Source organism: Carcharhinus amblyrhynchos, chromosome 4 (genome assembly GCF_965287045.1).
Source record: "Carcharhinus amblyrhynchos chromosome 4, sCarAmb.v2.hapA, whole genome shotgun sequence".
Lineage (NCBI taxonomy): Eukaryota > Metazoa > Chordata > Chondrichthyes > Carcharhiniformes > Carcharhinidae > Carcharhinus > Carcharhinus amblyrhynchos.
In genome coordinates, this window is record NC_137327.1 from 44,677,476 (window position 1) to 44,696,248 (window position 18,773).

Sequence of the window (18,773 nt, forward strand, 5' to 3'; positions counted from 1 at the left end):
CACCTAGAGCTGGTTGCCATAGCAACTGATGGTAGTGGGAAAGAAGACATAGTTCCTTTAAGCTGTTTGGTAAATCTCCGTGAACATGGTGTTCAAGGCTATACCTTTGAATTGTGGTTTAATTCACTGCCAGAGTAATGATTTTCTCTGAAGAAATCAATATCAAAGTAGTTCCACTATGCAGAAAGAATTTAAATTACTAGGCAGCTTTAATCCACTGAAATTCTTACAATAAAGTTGGCTATTTTTAATTTAATTGAAACTGGGTGCATCTTCAGGACAAAATTATTTTCATTCCACGACAACTTTGTTATTTTATGTTTTGGATTGCTATTGATTTTGCGTGCACAGTTTTAGTGACAATATTGCAGATATTGATAAATTATATGTGAAATTTTGACAATGAAGAATCACCATAGCCTTTCAAACAAATTGCAGTCACTGATGGTTTCAACTGCTCCTCATTTCAGAGTTCCATGTAACCTGCCCCACCACTATTACTAGTCCTAGGAGTGAACCAATTCCTCCAAAGGATTTGACTCGGGTAAAAAGATAACACTGGTGGCCCACTGGAACCATTCATGGAGCCCAGTCATGACTAAGATCACTGCACACTGAGAGATTGCACAGCTGATCTGCTGCTGCTTCTGTGCATTGAGAAGGAACCCGCATACTCCCTGTTTTTGATGTATCATGTCTGCCTCAGTAATGAGGCTAGGAGCATGTGCTCACCATGTGGTGAATCCTAGACTCTCACCCAACATCTAATCATCCCATAGTGTGGTATATTGATACACCTGACATACAACTAAATAGAAGTAATCATTTCTTTGTTGTTATTTTCTTTTGCTGTATTAAATTCTGGTTTGATATTTTACTTTTTCCCTGTAGGTGTTGACAGAGAATGTAAGATTGTTTCCTTTGTTGCTATTTTGTCCATTGAAACAATAGAGCAAACAGTGACTGTACTATAATTTTGATTCCTTGATGTTGTGCTAGATGTATTTCAACAAATTGTTGCACTCTGTGCCAGATAGGACAGGGATAACGGTCAGAATGATTGGAGCTTATTGGCGGCATGGTGGTACAGTGGTTAGCATAGCTCAGTGCCAGGGACTGGGTTCAATTCCGGCCTTGGGTGACTGGTCTGTGTGGAGTCTGCACATTCTCCCCATGTCTGCATGGGTTTCCTCTGGGTGCTCCACTTCTCCCACAGTCCAGAGATGTACAGGTTAAGTGGATTGGCCATGATAAATGTGTAGGGCTATGGGAATAGGATGGGCTGGGGGTTGGGGGCACTGTGGGCCTCAGTAAGATTCTCTTTTGGAGAGTTGATACAAACTCAATGGGGAAAAATGGCTCCCTTCTGACTGTAGGAATTCTTTGATTCTATGGAACATTCATCCATGTGCTGCCAATAAGCTACAGTAAGCAATACCATTATTGGTATTGCTCCATCAGAAATTCCCTTAAATAAGAATCGCTGTTCATACAAAGCTTCAGTTTTCTGAAATCAACAAGGGGTGTCATTCCCTTTCGTTTCATACACTGATTATCATCAGGTCATAGTGTTATCCTCGGTTGTGTTGGTGTGCAATTCTTTCAGGCTCATTTCAGTACTGCTGGAGGAAATGGAACCTGCCACTTTCTGATGGGAAGCAGATGAGAGACAAAATGGTGGGGAAGACACTCCCAGCTATGGTCATGGCGGAGGGTTGGTCTCAAATAGTCTATCCTTGTAAATAAGTAAGGGGAAGAGAAAGCTGAAACCAGTTGGACTTGAGCTTCATCTCGTATGCATTTGCAAGAATATTTATCAGTAAATTCAATCTAAAGGAAGTGAAAAAATGTTTTAACAATATCAGTGAAAAGTTCACCTTTTTTGATTTCTTTGTCTTTCACTAGAACAATCTAAAATAAAAGGATAGGATATTAATAAGTGTATGTATCCAATCTTGCTGTCTGAAACAATGCATCAAGAACAAGCTTCTGGTCTGTTGGGATGTCCTCAGGTTACCTGCCTTTGATCAATAATGACGTGTATCCATTCATTTTATGGCGCCCTCATTTAAACATTGTAAAGCTCCTATTTATTTCACTTGATACCTGATTATATAATTTTCAGTATGTGTTATATCAAAGCAAAATGCTGGTATGATTATCAAAATATTAAAACTCTTACAATAGGTATATCTGAAATATTTTCTTCACTTGGCAAGCTTCCATTCTGATTGTGAAGCTAACATTTTTATAATTATTCTCTGCAGATACAAATGAAAGTTAAAAACATCTCGATGCATTAGCTAATAAATAAATGGACCAGATAGATTGCAAGATCACAGGTTTGATTCCTGGTATATACTGAGGTAGCTGATTCCCACTGGGGTAGCGAGGTTGGTCATCATTGATCTCATTGCTGTTGATGTCAGTGATGAGTAATTCAGCCTGAGATTTCCATTCCCAAGAATGGAATTAGTCTGCCAACACTGGCCAACTTGGATCATAATGAAGAGGTAGTGAAGGCTGCCTGGCACCAAGAGTCATAGAGGTCTACAGCATGGAAACAGGCCCTTCTGCCCAACTTGTCCATGTTGTTTTTTTTTAGAAAACCCCTAAGCTAATCCCAATTGCCTGCGTTTGGCCCATATCCCTCTATATCCACCATACCCATGTAAGTATCTAAATACTTTTTAAAAGTCTAAATTGTACCTACCTCTACTACTACCTCTGGCAGCTTGTTCCACCCTCTGTGTAAAACAATTGCCCCTCTGGGCACTTTTGTATCTCTCCCCTCTCATCTTAAACCTATGCCTCCTAATTTTAGACTCCCCTACCTTTGGGAAAATATATTGATCTGTGCCCCTCATTGTTTTATAGACGTCTGTAAAGTCACCCCTCAGCTTTCTACGCTCCAGAAGAAAAGGTCCCAGTCTATCCAGCCTCTCCTTATAACTCAACTCAATCCATCAAGTACCGGTAGCATTCTAGTAAATCTTTTTCTGCACTCTTTCTAGTTTAATAATATGCTCCCTATAATAGGGTGACCAGAATTGCACAGTATTCCAAGTGTGACCTTACCAATGTCTTGTACGACTCCAATAAGATGTTCCAACTCCTGTATTCAATGTTCTGACCGATGAAACCAAGCATGTTGAATCCCTTCACCACTCTACCCACCTGTGACTCCACTTTCAAGGAGCTATGAACATGTACCCCTAGATCTTTGTCCTGTAACTCTCCCCAATGTCCTACCATTAACTGAGTAAGTCCTGCCCTGGTTCAGTCTACCAAAATGCATTACCTCACATTTGTCTATGGTTCCTGATGGAGTGTAATTCCTCAGGTTCCTATGTCTTGAGAGAAGCAATGGAAAGGACATGAAAACCAAAGAAAATCACGGAAGAATTATCCCATGCAGCAAGAAAAGAACATGGAAGCACAAAAGAGTGGTTCAAAGTCAAATATTTCTGATAGTTTCATGAAGAATTGTTTATGAACATTTTGCAAGGTAGCTATGTTTTGAAGTGTCTCCCTTACGTTAAGGTTAAAAGTTGGGACTTCTGGGAGCACCCAAGTTCAGACACAGGCCTGGTTGCCATGGGGGTAAAATTCAAATAGCAACCTTTTGAAATTTAGTGACAGCTTTTACACTTTCAGTAAATGAACAGATGGTTTTGTGAGATACAGGTAGAGACAAGGCAGATACTGCTATGGAGAAGTAGGTGCTTGTAAGAATTCATTTTCTGTTCAAAAGGAAGAGAACAGAATAGATGGAAATTTTGCAGATTTATGGAACAAGGATTTGCTGTTGTGGGCCTTGCTGGTGAAAGTTGGATTAGAGAGACTAGGGATCAGTGGAAAGGCGTTAGAAGAACATTGGAAGTTTTGACTGAGCCTTCTGAAGATCTGGGAGTAACAACAGTGTTGATCTTGTCTGCCAGAAGTGTGGTACGCAGCGAAAGAGTTTGTATGATGTATTTCAATAGTATTAGTTAGTTAATGTAAACATCCCTTTCTTTAGTTCTGTGTAGTTGTTGTCTGGAAATTAATGTTCAGTCTATGTTGATTTTAGATTGTTATAGTAGAAATCTTAAAACATGCAAGTAGTGTCCGTTGGTTATTTCCATTGCTCATTTGGGGAATTCATTTATTTTTAAAAATTATTGATCTCTGGTGAACATAACAGAAGGGACATGTTAACAATGCAGATTATTTGAAAATAATTATTTAAAATTCATGGCAGATTTGCTAACAATTGTCTTCAGAATAACCATGAAAGGACATACACAGGAAAAATACGGAGTTATTACTTGAAGGAATCTGTATGTTTGTTCACCTGTAGTCCGTTTTTCTTTCTCATAAATTTGCTTCACTCATCTTCCTCTACTGAATGCGGTTGACTCCATGTACAGTTTCATGGGCATCAATCACTTTCTGGTATCTCATTGTGAGTTTATTTAATGACGACAGAATTGCAGTTGAGTCCAATTCTTTTCTTATTTGCAGACATGCATACCTCCAATGGGGATTAATGGCTAGTAATCAAAAGCTGGCACTCAGTGACTAAGTTTTCTTCCTGACACACTCATGCTGTGGTCAATTTCAACATGCTGAGTTATGCACAGATTGGCAATTAAATCTTAAATTTTGCTTACAGGAATGAATTTACAGAGCCATCAGGAAAGCTTTATAATGCAAATCAGTCTTGACTTCTGACCATTCATGACTTCATGACTTTAAAATGAATGCATACCTGTGCCAATCCCACAAATGAATACTTAATGTACCATATCTTTAAACAGGTGGGCCTAGTTTAGAAATGATGCAGACAAAACATTGATCTTTATCTCAATTGGGATATGGTTCTCTAAGATATTAGCAAACTGCATTAGGTATCATCAGAAGGACAGAATGTGAAGCTGCAGCTACCTGTTATGTATTGTACATATAGCTTTTATGTTGGCAGGACTGTGCTTTTCATAAAAATGAGTACAAAGCAGAGTGTTACCAAAAGTATTTTTCAGGGTAAAGTTAGCTACCCTAAAGTCTGAAAAATACACTTCCCAGTCCAAACCCATCTCCAATCCACACATATCTGGCTTAATTTAACTGATGCTGGAGGGTGTGTGCAACAGACCAATCACTCAAGGAGATGTGTTGGAACTATAAATATGATAATGAGGCTGTGAGCCTTTCTTCCCCAGTCTTGTCCATACCGGGGTGGCCTTGGAAGACGAGTGTGTGGTGTCCACTGGCGCGCTTGAGGCCTTCCAAGGAGCACTGCAGGAACTGGAGAGTATCATTGTTAGTAGAAATAATATGATTTAATTTATGATTCCTTTAACTTGTGTATATTTTGTATTTTCAATTAGCTGTGTCTCTGAAAAGAAGGCACTTTTTTTGAGACACTTGATGACACTGGAACAACTCTTCAAGGTTTCAACTAAAAAATTGTTGAAGAGCAATTAACTGAGATGTGCTGTTCTACTTGGGAAATTTGCTGAGGAACCCATCTAATACAAAAGAGATGTGAATCTGACAATGGAGTAGGCCAGAGATAATAGCTAACCATCTGAGGACTACGGTATTATTTTTGTATCAAATAGGCACAAAAAGATGTCATGTCCTGCAATTAAAAATCTTGAGTTTTACAGAATAAGTTTTACAGAAAAAGGGTGGGGGAAAATGGGGAAGGGTGAAAGAGGTTGGGGGAAGGTGAAACAGGGTAAAAGAGGATGGGGCAGTGTGAAAGAGAATGAGGGAGGGTGAAAGATCTTCTCAAAATATATGTTTCTATTGAAGCAGTCCCTGTCCATTGATAAATGGTAAGTAGCACTCACGTCACACAAGTGCCAGACCATCTTCAGCAGGAAAGAACCTAATCATCTCCATATATCATTCAATGGTGTCACTATCACTGAATCTCCCTATTATCAACATCCTGGGGTTACCATTGACCAGAAACTGAACTGGACTAGCCGTATAAATACTGTGTATACCAGACCAGGTCAGAGGCTAGGAATTCTGTGGTACATAGCACACTTTACTCCCCAAAGCCTGTCTATCATCCAGAAGTCAGGAGTGTGATGGAGTATTCTCCACTTGCCTGGGTGACTGCTGCTGTAATAGCACTCAAGAATCTTAATACAATTCACAAAGCTGCCCACTTGATTGGCACCCCATCCACTACTTTAAATGTTCACTCCCTCCTCTGCTAATGCACAGTGGCAGCAGTGTGTACCATTTACGAGATGCACTGCAACATTGTGAGCTGTATAATGCCTACCAGCAGTAATGATGAAATATACACATATAATACAGGCCAGAGCTTCCATGGCCATATCACAACAGACAAGGGAACTCGTTTCAAGAGTAAATTTACATTGATAGGATGGTGCTTGTTTTTTTTTTACATATTCTCAGTATAATAAAAATTGAGAAGGCTATAAATCGATTGTTTATATTTAATGGTCTTCATTTAATTATTTATTGTTCATTGCATTCTAACCCGCTCTTCTCACTGTTGGGAAATTTATTCTTTCATTTACCCTAATTGAAAAAAATCACTTGAGATCATGTGGTAGTTTCAGTGAAGCAGAATAGTGTCTCTGGGTTTTTGTTTTGAGCTCAGGTTTGCAAGCTTTACCTAGAAATTAGGCAGAGACACACTCCAGATTGTAGGGAATGGGAAACTGGTAACTAAGTATTTCAGGAAATTTCTAAGATGGTGACTACATTGCTGTATGTCTTTGAGAAAAACTTGTACTTCAAATCTGGTTACGTTTTATTCTGGAGGACTGAGTACTTTGTATAATAAATAAGTGGAAGGCTATTTAATTCCTCAAGGCTGTTTGTCCATTCAGTGATATCATGGCTGACCTGTATCTTAACTCCATCTACCCACCTCTGTTACTTAAGCTCATCTGCTGAAACCCTCATTCATGTCTCTGTTACCTCTAGCTTTGACTATTCTAATGCACTCCAGACCAGCCTCCTCCCTTCTACTGTAAGTAAACTTGAGGTCATCCAAAACAGTCCTCCCATGTCCTAACTCACATCAAGTCCTGCTTGCCCATCAACCCTGTGCTCACTGACCCAATTGGCTCCCAGTTAAGCAACACCTTGAATTTAAAATTCTTATCCATGTTTTTGAATCTGCCTGTGGCCTTGCCCCCCTCTTTCTCTGTTCAGTAATGCCCTCGAGGCTCAAAACTTTCCAAGATGTGGATGATGGGGGTATAGTTGTAACATCATTGGACTAGTAATCCAGAGGTGCAGTTAAGCACTGTGAGGACTTGGGTTCAATAACCATCAGCTGATGGAATTTAAATCAAGTTAATATAAATCTGGAGTTGAAAGCTGGACTCAGTAATCTATTGGTGTAAAAACACATCTGTTTCACTGAGACCTTTAGGGAAGGAAAATTGCTATGCTAATCTGGCCTACGTGACTTCAAACCCATAGCAATGTGGTTGACTCTGAAATGATCAAACAGGTCCCACAGTTACACCAAGCCACAACAGGAGTCTAATCGATTTTAATAAAAACCATTTCAACCAGATGGACAATAGCAGTTGAAGAGGGCACAAGACCACCTTCTCAGAAGGGCAGCTTGGGGTGGGCAACAGTAGCTGGCCCTTCCTCCAGAGTCCACATCCCAGGAAAGAAAACGATATCTGCTCTTCTCCAATTCTGGCCTTTTGGGTATTCTTGTGTTCATTCTTTTACTATTGATAAGTGTGCCCTCAACTGCCAAAACTAAAAACTCCAGGATTTCCTCATTAAACGTTCTTGTCTCTTCTATTTCTCTCTCTTCTTTCAGACACTTTAAAATCTGCCTCCATGACTAGGGGGTTCCTCTGCCCCAAAAACTCCTATCACTCACTGTTCAGTTTTGTTAATTCTGCCACAAAGAACCTAATGATATTTTATTACATTTGAGGTTCTAAATAAATACAAGCTGTTGTTGGGTTCAGTTATATCAATTCCAGTAGACATTTTTAATTAACCCAGCCTCCACAGCTTGTTGGCAATGTTCTGGATTTCCCCCACCATTTGTGTGAAAGTGTTTCTAACACTACCTCAAAACAGCCCAGCCCTCAAAGGGTGGCATGGTGGCAAGCACTGCTGCCTCACCAGTGCCAGGGGCTCAGCCTTGGGTGACTGAAGTTTGCATGTTCTCCCTGTTTCTGTGAGAGTTTCCTCTGGGTGCTCTGGTTTTCTCCCACACTCCAAAGGTGTGCAGCTTAGGTGGATTGGCTATTGCTAATTGCCCTTCAGTGTCTCAAGGTGTGTAGGTTGAGGAGGGGCGAAGGGGTAAATAAATAGGGTTACAGGGATAGGGCAGGGGGAGAAGGCCAAGGTAGGATACTCTATCAGAGAGTTGGTGTAGTCTGGATGGGGCGAATGGCCTCCTGCACTGTAGGGATTCTTCTAAGGTTTATTGCCCCTGTTTTGAGATCCTCACCACAGCAAATAGTTCCTCTCCACCTGCCCAATCAAATCCTCCAATCATCTTAAAAACTTCAATTAGATCATCCACTAAACTTCTATCCTCACAGGAATCTTTACCGAGTCTATGCAACTGTTCGATAATCTAATCCTGTTAGCTAGCCTCAGTGTCCTGCCAATTAATCTATATCTTGACTGTCCCAGAATTGAACCCAGTATTAAAATAGGGTTGAAGCAGATTTTATACAACTGTAGCTAACTTCCACCTAATCCCTGTGAGATTAAGGTTAGCATTTCTTTAAGCAAATCAACGTTTAACTTTTTAAAAGGCCGTAAATGTTGCAAGCTGTAAGTAAATGGTAAAATAAGCAAACTTTTTTTTAAAAAAGTCAGTAAATTGTGCTGGGAATGGAGAGTTTGCTTCCCTTCGTACGCTCGGAAAAATACAGGGAAACAATTTGGAGTGCAGCTATTATTATTTTTCTGCAGCTGCTCTGGCTGGCTGCAATGTGTGACAGGGGCTGGGCTGTGAGCACAGGCGGCGCTTTGAGGCTGTGCAGCCTGAACTTGCCGCCGCTGGACTGGAGACAAGTCTGGCTTCGAGTGGTAGCTTCACAGCGAGGCACAGACTGCAGAGAGAGAGGCTGGCTGCTGATCGCCCCTCCCCCCAAAACCCTCTGTCAGCAGCTCTGTGCACAACTGGTGGCTCCGGCTCGCCCAGCGCTACAGAGAGGAAGGGAAGGGAAAAGGAGCAGCAAAGTGGGAGAGGGGAGGAAGCAAATTCTTGAGAGGAGTGAGTAAGTGAGCGAGCGAGCGAGCTGCTTCTCTGTGGACCGGGATATGCTGCCAAACCGACTCCTTCCCGCTTCAAGCTGCTGCCTGCCCGCAGGAAACGCTGCAGAGCTTCGTTTTTAACAGACTGACTGGCAGCTGGACTCCCTCTGAAGCTACATTGCAGCCATGTAAGAACTGTTCCTGCATTCTCGCTTGATTTTCTTTTTTATTTTTCACCCACCCCTTCTCTTTCTCACACACATTGCGTTGAAGATTTATTTTCTTGGCATCAAGTTGCCCCGAGAACGCCTTTGTAAAATGGGTGGAAAATCTGCTGTAACGGAACGTGGGCGCCTCCGGCCCCCAGGACTTTGTTTTCGTTTCCCAAGCAGAAATGTGTGGAAAAAAAAAAGCTGGAAAGAGTGGGATCCAGAGGCGAGGTTAAAATAAATTCTTGTCATTTGAAGTGATCCCTGGGAGTGACTGTGAATCTGGGTCCTCAGCAGATTCAGATTCAATGCTTTGAGGAGGGGAAACAGGATTGCCACGAATAGCAGCCAGTGTTACATTGTTCAGATTGAAAACTTTCCGTTTTTATTTTTCTTTTGAAGAGATTGTGGGGAAGATAGAGGCGAGTTGCTGGGAATGAGATGTTTGCCAGTGGATTGTGACATTTTGCTCCTCAGATGCCAGTGAAGGGAAACAGGATTGGCCACCGAGAGAGGGAGAAGCTTCAACATTGGAGGGGGCAACAGCTAGTGGCAGGAGGCAACAAGCTAGACTTTGCACCCTTACCTTTCATAAACACTGTCACATACCCACCCTCTGCCCTCTCCCCTAGTTGCCTCCACCCCTGCCTCTCCCATGGTTGCCCCACTCTCTTGATTGCTGCCCCCCCCCCCCGCATGGTTGGCTTGGCCCCCTCTCCTGGTCACCCTCCCCTTCCCCTTCCTCATGGTGAACCCCTGTTCCCCCTCGTCATGCCTCCCCTCCTGTCACCCACTCAACCCCTTTCTTTTAACAGCCTTGCCCACACCACCTCCCCAACATATAATATTTGTCCACCCCTTCCTAAAGTGTGTGTTTGGTCACCTCCTCCCTCCTGTACCTTTCCATTCACCCCTCCCTTTCCTGTTTCTTTATTCCTCACGTGTGAGTGTGGGTGCTGGGAGGTCGGTGCACTTGTCATGAATTATAGCCTTTGGGGATTTGTAATTTAGTACATTATTCTCTGTAAAGTGGCAGCGGCTGAGCAGACTACATCACAATGCTGAGCTGCTTGTTGGGGACCGGCTGTATCTGTTTCCTCCTTCGTGTCTGTGCACACTGGAAACTTGGATGAAGGAACTGGCTGGGTTGCTGGTTCGTTTTGCATGTTGTCATGAATTGATTTTCATACTTTATGAGAAATATTTTTGCAGACAAAGAGTAACCTTTTCTAATTAAATTATAGATGCCCACAATTTATTACTCTGCAGCTACTGTTATGATGCTGATGAAATTTGATAACCTCAAACTAGTAAAAGTTGATAGCAAACAAAAATGCTGATAAAGCCCTCAAAACAAGTGGGCAACCAATTAGCTTTGAATTTACATTTGAAATGTCACTGAAAACAAGTTCATTTGTTACGCCATACAGCACGATTAGTGGGATTCATGTTGTGGCTAAGATTCCAGCACTTGTATGTGGTTTTGATCCTGTAATACAAAAGTGCTATTTATAGCAATTTTAGAAATGCAGGGGAGCTTGGTGATGAAGAAGAATCCAGCTTTATTTTCTGGATAAGAGGCAAATATTGATTTTTTTTTGGGGGGGTACAGACACGACCGTAATTTTGCTTTCCCTGTCAAAAATACAATTTTTTAAATCGCCGGATGTTGGAAATGACCACAAGTGTTCAGACTTGGTGTGATTTTTGTAAGGTTCAGTACCCAGCTTCCCACTCCCAAAATAAGTTGCCTTTTGAAATTAAACATTTACAACACGTCCATGAAAAAAATGATTAGTTTAAGGTGCCTAACACGTTGTAGTGTGACTCAATATGTATTGGATTGCATTATTAATGAGACATGATTTCTTGCCACCTTCTTGCACGGTGGTAGCAATCATTAAAAACAGATATGTTTATATGTTTATCCCATCCAGTGTTGTGTGGATTTGGACCTTTGTACTGTGATGTCAGTGTAATGGAGGTGAATGCATTTTGCTATCCACCTTTGTTTCAGCTATGTTTTATGCCAACGACTGAACATTAACATGATTAGTTCAATTGTGAATGTATTTTAGAACTATTATGTGTAAATCACTCACAGCCACTCCATCTGAGATATATGTATGTAATCCAGGAAATTTGAAAGAGTGTAGTGAGAGTAATCTAACTAAGATTGTTCAGGTGAAATGTCGGTGGAGGTTGAGCTGTGCAGTGTTGACAACTTTTGGCTTCTGTCATTGCTGCTTTGTAGTTGACCGGCAGGAAGTTCATTTCTGTGGGACTAATTACTTGCTCACTCCATCGATCATTTTGATTTTATTAGTATCCAACGTTATTCTGATTGGAATTAGTTATTGTATGCAGAGAAATCAACGTAATATTCTATATATTGTGAAAAAAAATCTGGCTGGTCTTGTGAAGCCTGGGTCTCCCCCCAGAACTTGACATTTCCTTTTTAAAGTTCTTTTAAAAATTGGTAATGTGTGCCACTTGACTTGGTAAAGTGCCATATATAAGCCTTGGTACCATATTAACCAGTAGAAGTGATTAAGGATGAGGTTGTAAATTCAAAGCAACCCTAAGTTTAAATGAAAATTTTTAAATTTGAATTTGGGGAAAAATAGTGGGATCTTTGTCAGCTATTCCATGAAGTGCATTGTTCACCAGTTCATTGTTTCCCATCACCAGTTTTAAAATAATGTTGGTAACATGTCTGATCATTCACTTATACACAAGTTGTCCACCTTGCACTTCCTCCAGGTGAGAAGAAGAAAAACACGACTTTACATTTTTGGGAACACCAGTTCAGTCTTGGCTATGTGTGAGCCAGGAACTGCAATGAGTAATTTGGATGTGGAATGCAGGATCTTAACGTTTTAATGCAGGTAGTTTGAATCCGGCTGTGTGCAGGCTTTTGAAGTGCCAAAGCGGACATGAATCTGAATGTTATTGATGTAAATTATGAATAGTTGGCGTGTCTGAGCTGGCTATCCAAAATTTATTGATGCATTTTGGAGCCAGCTCTAAGCCCGATTTTAGTTGCCAGGACCATGACACATTTGTTTTGCCTTTTTGTTTGATGATTATGTGGATACTTTAGTTCTATATTGACATGTCTATCTCAAAGGTTTAGTAATAACTTCCAATTCTCTGACAATCTTAGCTATAAGTCTAATAGCTGAATCACTATTTGGATCTCTGGTTACATTCCTTACAGTCTGGCTTGCATCTTATTCAGAGGTTCTGTTGTTGAAACATCGCAAGGAAATTGGAAATTTGGAAATTATGTTGTGTCATTTAAACTCATGATAGGTTATTGCTTGAATTTTCTGACATGTCTGTGGCGTGTCAGCCATCAGGATATTAGGTCAGAGAGCTGGATGGCATATAGCCTCTTAGCTGCAATTAAGATATGTCTCCACTAACCCTATCCAAAAGTTTTTGCTGGTCAATACCATTTATCAGGTGTACCCCTTTTAACACATTTCTTAGATTCCCCACAGTGCAGAAGGAGGCCATTTGGCGCATCAAGTATACACCAACAACAATCCCACCCAGGCCCTAACCCTGTAACCCCATGTATTTACCCCACTGATCCCTCCAACCTATGCGTCTTGGGACACTAAGGGGCAGTTCAACATGGCCAATCCACCTAATCCGCACATCTTTGGACTGTGGGAGGAAGCCGAAGCACCTAGAGGAAACCCACACAGACGCAGTGTGTAAACTCCTCACTGACAGTGACCAAAGCCAGGAATCAAACCCAGTCCCTGGAGCTGAGGCAGCAGTGCCATTGTGCCACCACTGATTTCAATCAAGTACTACTGATTAATTTCAAACAATACAGTAACTGGGCAATGATGAGTTATTCTTAAGTTCTGGCTGTGACTGTATTTTATTGTTCAGATGTAATCTTTAAAACAAAACAGCTGAAAATATTAGGCTGAGGTACATTCCAATCTTACTGTTTGGCTGCAATTTTGAAAACCTTCAGTTCTTAACTCTGAGTAAGTTACAGCGTGTAGTGGTGTGAGACGATCTGCACAGCACATTGAAAAGATGGAGGTACGTTACTGCTAGGGGAGACTTATGTAAATTGGAGTGAATGTAAATAGTGTACAAGTATTTCTTTTTGTTGTTTCACTGTATGCACTAGATGTATAAAAATAAGGCATTTAGACCTCTGGTTATACATTGTGTAATTTAGCCTGCATCTTATCAGACATAGTGTTGTTAACAGCAGCTCAGAAGTGATATTGCCAAAATAGTGCCGTGAAATTGGAGACCAAAAGATTTTAATGTTTCATTTCATCCTAACATAACTTTTGATCTGTGATCTGCAGTCTTACTGAGAGCTGTTAAATAGTGCATGTTTTTTTTGAAGGAGTGGTTGCCTCGTGAGTAATGTGATCCATTTAAAAATGTTAGACCAGTAGTGGTTGTATGTAATTCCAGTGAGTATGTGTAGATAGAAAGTAAACCCTCTCTTTTTTTAATGAGGACTGATTCTGACAGGATTGTTACCTGCATCACATGTCAATTGGCAAAGGGTCAAACAAATTAGGGAATTAAACCCCTGGCTTAAAGGGTGATATGGGAAGAATGGATTTTGACTCGTGGTGCACTAGCACCAGCATAGGGGAAAGAGGGAGAAGTTCTCTTGGGATGTGCTCCATTTAAACCAGGCTAGGATCAGCATCCTGGAATTTCATAGAATAAATCATAGAATCCTACAGTGCAGAAGGAGGCCATTCTGCCCATCGAGCCTGTACCAACAATAATCCCACCCAGGTCATATCCCCGTAACCCCAAGTATTTGCCCTCCTGATTCTCCTGATGCTAAGGGTCAATTTAGCATGACCAATCAACATAATCAGCACATCTTTAGACTGTGAAAGGAAACTGGAGCACCAGGAAGAAACCCACACAGATAGAGAATGTGCAAACTTCACACAAACAGTTACCCAAGGCCAGAAATGAACCAGGGTCCTTGGTACTGTGAGGTAGCAGTGCTAACCCTAATTCTGAAAATTGTATGAGTAGGGCTAGGGAGGAATTAGTTAAAGGGAGATTTGGAGAAAAAAGTCAAGGCAATATAGCAATGTAACAATTTGGGTAAAGACAGACAGCGGGGCAGGAAGGGGTAAAGAGTTTAATGGTAACTGTGCTTCAATAGTTAAGATCTTTGCTACTGGGGAGGCAATGACATAGTGGCATTGTGGCTAGACTATTGATCCAGAAACTCAGCGAATGTTCTGAGGACCTGAGTTTGAATCCTGCTGTAACAATGGTGGAATTTGAATTCAGAAATAAATATCTGAATTAAGAATCTACTCATGACCATGAAACCATTGTTAGAAAAACCCATCTGGTTCAATAATGTCTTTTAGGGAAGGAAATCTGCCCTCTTTACTTGGCGCTACAGCAATGTGGTTGACTCCTAACTGCTCTCTGAACAATGGCAGTCAAGGATGGGTAATAAATGCTGACTAGCCAGCAATGCCTGCGTCCCACAGGTGAATTAAAACAAGAACCATACCAGGCTTGAGCACTCCCATTATATTTCTGACTGACTTTTATTGAGCTTTTCACTCTGAAGCTAGGTATGAAAGATTTGCTATGACCATTTGGTGGTATTGTTGCAGACATTCAGCCACGAAGATATATCAGAGAAGGACTTGATTGAATTGCTGTTATGTCTGCTACCATTTTTGGGTTTGATCCCAGACCAGAGGCTGTTGCACACAGTTGTGTAAAGTTGACAAACAACCCCATTTTTAAATTGAGAACAGATTCCAACCTCAGAATCATAGATTTGTGTTGCACATAAATCTTCCATGGAAATACACACCACTGCCGTTAAGTGGGTGAATGTGTTTGATTTCGCAGGCAGAGAGGAATTCATTAGGCTGGTTGAAAAAAAAATTGAGCTGCCTTTTACTCTCTCTGGATAACTCTGGCCTGCATTGTAAAGTTATTGGTAGGCACACTCTGCTACACCTAGTGACAGGAAATCAGTGTTTTGCTTCATGTTTTTTCACTGGTAAATTGAAATGGATCAGAGGACCGTGTTTCACGGGGAAACTTGTTGTGAGCAGACGAAGAACAGTAAATTGCACCATGCCTTTTTAATGATATCCAAGTTAATTACCGATTTTGTGTTGAGACTGTGGTATGTTGAAAATGCAGTTCAGTTACTGGATGGTGTTGCTCGTGCCCTGCATATTGTGTTGAACATTTCTCATTCAATGCAGCCAGAATTCACCATTCAGTGTGCAGGTTACCATAAAGTAAATTGCAGGTGTGCACATGCTGCTTAAACAGTATTATTTTTGTTAACTGCTTGCAGGGTGTTTTGATCTGAAGAGGTCATTTTGATTGCTTTGGCTACCTTCTGTCGGCCTGAGCTGGGCCTGAAGACTGGAGAGAGGATGTGTGTGCCTCATAAATGAATGACTTGTGTTTAGAATCTTTCACTACCGTAAACGTTTGATTTGATTTATCACATGTACACAGTGAAAAGAATTGTTTTTTGCGCACTATGTAGACAAAGCATACCATACATCCAAATGTTATTTGAACTGCATTCACTGTTAAAAAATGAGAACATGACAGCCAATGTGTGCATATCAAAGAACCATTAACAGCAATGTTGAGAGGTAAATATTAGAGAATTCTTCTCCTGAATTGAAGTAGAGCTGTGGGTTATTTTTTGTTCGTCTAAATTGATGTGTGGGACCTCAGTTTAAAACCTCATCGGAAAAGTTGTACTGGGGTGTTAAGCTAGGTTTTATGTTCGGGTCTCTAGAGTGGATCTGGAACCCACACATCTGACTCTGAGGTAAGAGAACTGCCACATCTGTTATCTGAGAGTGCAGATTTGTAAGAAATATTTCTATCCCCACAATACCACAGACTGTCACATGGGTGGGCCAAGTTGACTGAAGTGCAGAGATCGTTCTTCAACATCAACATTGCAAGCTGCTCATTTTTAGGTATGTGTTTGGTGATGAGAGGGGTGATAAAAGGATTTTTAAAAACCTTTTCTTCATTTGGAAGCTTCTTTTCAGATCTGTTCTAATTGATTAGTACCATATGTATATAATAGAAAACTGCATTCACTTTGGATTCTATGGCACTCGATGCAGTTGCTCAAGTGTTTTACTCCAAACTGTGATTAATTCAAGTTTGTGTACTGGTTGGTGTTGGATTATCTCGTATATTAATATCTGTTAAGAATAAGAGACTAAATATTTAAAATGGCCCTTTTTAAAATTTTCTCAACCACGGAAAGAGGCTGGCTAGGTTGGGTTTTTTTCTTGGAGCAGAGGAGACTGAGGGATACATGATCGAGGTGCATAAAATTATGTGAGGTATACAAAATTGTGTGTTGTGTGGGATGTAGGGTAGACGGGAAGAAAGAGGTCAATAATTAGGGGGCATAGATTTAAAAGGGAGTTGAGGAAAAGCTTTTTCACCAAGAGGGTGGTGGGAATCTGGAGCTGTCAGCCTGAAAGGGTAGTAGAGGCGGGAATCCTCACAACATTTAAGAAATATTTAGATGAGCACTTGAAACACCATAGTATGCAAGGCTACAGACCAACTGCTGGAAAATGGGATGAGAATAGATAGGTGCCTGATGGCCAGTGTGGGCAGAATGGGCCACAGTGCCTCCTTTTGTATTGTAAAATTTGATGCAACAAAGTGTACGGTTGAACAATCATTGCATTTATGTCGCTTTTATCCCAAATAATGGTTGAAGTGCTGTGACAGTAATTAAGCTAAATAAAAGCAGCCCTTTCCCTATGCAACACGTTTCTAAGTGTTCTACTCCCCAATTTAAACAAAATATTTGCTTTTCTATGTTTTGAATGGTACAGTTCTTTTTAATAGTGTGGTATTGGCTGTATGAGAGAATGGATGGTTTGGATGTCTTGAAAATGTCAATCAGTGATTTTTGATGAAAGAAGAATAAAGAATGACCCAATTGAGATGTTTAAGAAGATTAAAGGATTTGATGGGGTTGATAATTTTGGTGAAATAGTCGAGAACAAAGGGTCATAACTGTCAAAATTTAGAGCTCGGCAGTTTGAAGCCATTCGTTTTTCGTCTTCGCTCCAAACTGTTTCCGAGATATCAACTCTATCTCGCTCTCTGGTAACAATCTGAGATTAAACTATTCTGTTTACAGCCTTAGTGTCACATTTGATCCTGAGTTGAGCTTCTGACCTCCTAATCGTGTTATCACCAAGATCACCTATTTACACAACATCTGTTGAAATCCTTGTTGATGCCTTCATTTCCTCTAGACTTGATATTTCTGCTACCCTCTTGACTGGTCTCCCACATTCTACCCTCTGTAACCTTCAAGTCATTTTAAGCCTTTGCTACCTGTCTTAACACAGCAAATCCTGTTCCCTATTACCCCTGTGCTCACTGACCTAGACAGGTTCCCAGTCAAGCAACATGAGTTTCAAAATTCTCACCCTCATTTTCAAATTCCTCCATGACCTTGTCCCTCACTGCTGATCTCCTCTAACTGCACAACCCTCTGAGATATCTGCCTCTCTATTTCTGTTCTCTTGTGCATTCCCAATTACAATTGCTGTCCTATTGGTGGTCTTGCCATTAGTTGCCTAGATCCTATGCTCTGGAATTCCCTCTCTACACCTTGCTTTCCTCCTTTAAGACGCTCTTTTTAAAATCTGCCTTTTTGACCAAGCTTTTGATCATCTGACCTGATTTCTCCTTTTGTGACTGAAGGTCATATTTTGTTTTAGTGTCTTGTGAAACATCTTGGGCAGTTTCATTATGTTAAAGACACTGTGTGACTATAAATTGTTTTGTCCATCAATAAGGCAGAATGGAAATCTGGAACTCCATCTCACAGAAAGCTTGGGTCAGTTGAAAATTTCAAAACAGGTTGAACTGAACTAATTGTGATTACATTACAGAATGACTTCAGTCGTTGTAAAGTGCTTTGGGACATCCTGCTATCACGAGAGGCACTATATAAATGTCTTTTTAGCTCATTTCAGTACTTCCTCGTGTGACCTCATCCTCTACTGCGGAAAGAGGAGTTGCCAGTTGTGTCAATGGCAGAGACGTGTCTGTAGGTACACAAGGATAATCTGATTTGTTTTATTATTTCATGGGCTGTTGGGTGTCACTGGCTCAGACAACATTTATTGCCCATCCCTAATGGCACTTGGGGATGGGTCATAAATGCTGGACTAGCCAGGGATGCTTGCTGCAGCCTGTGAAAGAATAAAAATGATGTTCTCCCTCTCTTCAAGCAAACACCTCCCTTACCAGAAGCTTGGGCAGCGCATCCCT

General features: G+C 40.9%; 1 protein-coding gene across 2 annotated transcripts in view; it reads left to right on the forward strand.

Moving 5' to 3' along the window:
* Positions 1 to 18,773, forward strand: part of ripor1 (RHO family interacting cell polarization regulator 1) — a 298,373-nt gene that overhangs the window by 103,251 nt on the left and 176,349 nt on the right. Inside the window, exon 1 of one of the 2 annotated variants that reach the window (XM_080187057.1) lies at positions 9,090 to 9,413. The exons of the other annotated variant lie outside the window; for it this stretch is intronic. The gene's annotated coding sequence lies outside the window, so the exon portion shown is untranslated. Of the gene's footprint in view, positions 1 to 9,089; positions 9,414 to 18,773 lie in introns of those variants that run through there. 2 annotated transcript variants of the gene reach the window in all.